This window comes from Haliotis asinina, chromosome 2 (genome assembly GCF_037392515.1).
Source record: "Haliotis asinina isolate JCU_RB_2024 chromosome 2, JCU_Hal_asi_v2, whole genome shotgun sequence".
NCBI classification, from domain to species: Eukaryota; Metazoa; Mollusca; class Gastropoda; order Lepetellida; family Haliotidae; genus Haliotis; species Haliotis asinina.
The window spans coordinates 59676318-59678487 of NC_090281.1; positions in this window are offsets into that span (position 1 = coordinate 59676318).

Genomic DNA, 2170 nt, shown 5'->3' on the forward strand with positions numbered 1-2170 from the left:
AGCCTTGTTGTGACGTAATCTCCTTTGTCCCTCCATTGGCATTAAAGCGCCTTAAGCCAAGTGTTATGCAACGCAAGACTTAACCGAGGTGACCACGAGGTTTCTGAGGTCCTCTCAAAACAGTCCCCGATGTGTTTGCCTCTTACACCATATTGATACATGTATAAACACTTACACGATGCCTGCAGGCAAGCCAAAACAAGAGAGCCGACGTTTTTGATATCTGTTGGCAGATTTAAAGTCTCCGGCGTTCCGACACAGTCGGATGTCGTTTCCTATACGTTATTTTTCCTATCATTTTATACAATTCTGTGGACTTCAACAAAAGACACGTAATTTTGACACGCTGATTCCTGTGCCAAATAGATCACCACCCCGGGATCATAAAAATGCACATTTACCATAGCCCCAGTTCGAGTTAGTCCTGGTCGAGGAACATGTCTGAGCGATTGATAAATACATTATATCTAATTGCGTCTTATCGCAAATTTAACATTTTCATTGACCGAGTTTGTTATCAACTGCCATTCACATGAATTCGTAACGTGACTTGCTTTACTGGGTATTAAGTAAGCAAGTAGCCTACAATGGCTTCAGATATCCGGACATTCGTTTAACTGTACGATGTTTTGGAAAACGTAAGTGTCCAGATACATGGACTTTGGTTTTGGCCAACATAACAGTTGAGTTTACATAACCTGAAACCCCCATCCCGGCACAGGGAATGATTTATCATATTGAATTCTTTCGATCTACAAGTCTTTTGTCATTGTTCCCATGACGCCCGATTGATGGATCAAAATATGTTGCACCAGGCTATTCACCTGTTGCTGGCTTTATTTTACTGAATTCTTTCGATCCATAAGTTTTTGTCATTATTCCCATGACGCCCGGCTGATGAATCAAAGTATATAAACTACATTATTCACCTGGTCGTAGAACACCCGTAAACATACTGGCGCGCCCACTGATAAGAGTGTGCAATAAGTTCACGTAATACCATTCACTATATTCATCATTCAAAATGCCTATCTCTTGCCTCACATGGGTCTAACAGTTCCGTCAAAAAGGTCTTAACGAACCTAACAATGGCATTCTGTCAGTATGGAAGGGACAAACATTGGTTTCGGGTTTCTACCAGTATTAACATATGCTATAGAAGCAGACACTGCATGTTGTGAAAAAGCCGACACTGTAAAAAGAATATGTTAAGCGTACACACTAAAACTGGTAGCATGCAGACCTGTAACCTGTGTGTGTGTGTGTGTGTGTGTGTGTGTGTGTGTGTGTGTGTGTGTGTGTGTGCGTGTGTGTGTGTGTGTGTGTGTGTGTGTGTGTGTGTGTGTGTGTGGTGTTTTGCAGTTAGAAGACCTAACGTAAGTGTGACGGTAGGAACTCCTCCCTTGCGTGGAGCATTATATGTATGTTTGACGACCGAGTTGATGTTTGTATATGGTGACTACGAATTTCTCCACTAATGTGTTACGGAAGTAGATCTATTGAATCTCATATGTCCGGACATAACTACTCGGACACCGCATTCAGTCTCACTTCTGACGTAGTGATATTTGTCACGTGGGACATACTGTCTATGTCCCTCGGTGAAAGTATTCAAAATATAAATTGAAAACTACACTCACCATTTTAGACAACTTTCCGAACAATTCTTCCTCCGTCTGAACATACGTTTTACATTCCCATTTATTTCAACGAAGCAAGTGCTTCAATATTTTTGTCACACTTTCTATCCAATGCATCAATTAACACGTGCAAGTTTGTCTGATACATAAACCTTTGTTTTTAATTTAGTAAGTATAAACTGCTAAATGAGAAACTACAAGCGCCTTTTCATACAGTATTACCAAGAGGATAATAATAATGTTCAGTTTTGAAACATATACTCGTTTATTTCTATAGCACAAATGTTTCATGTGTTTTATGTACTTTAAAATCTATGTTTGTGTACGGAAGGTGCCCTCTCATAAGTAGCAACATTTGCGTGTAATTTTTTTTTCGTGACTTCTAATACAATTGCTCCGCGGGACTCCGTTTACTTGATACCAGGCGACCTGAAACGCCCCCAGCCACAGTGCCATGAGTCACGGGACCTGTTGTATCAGTTGTGTTAGTCCCGCACCAACTGCAATAACGGACCTATCACAACGCACCC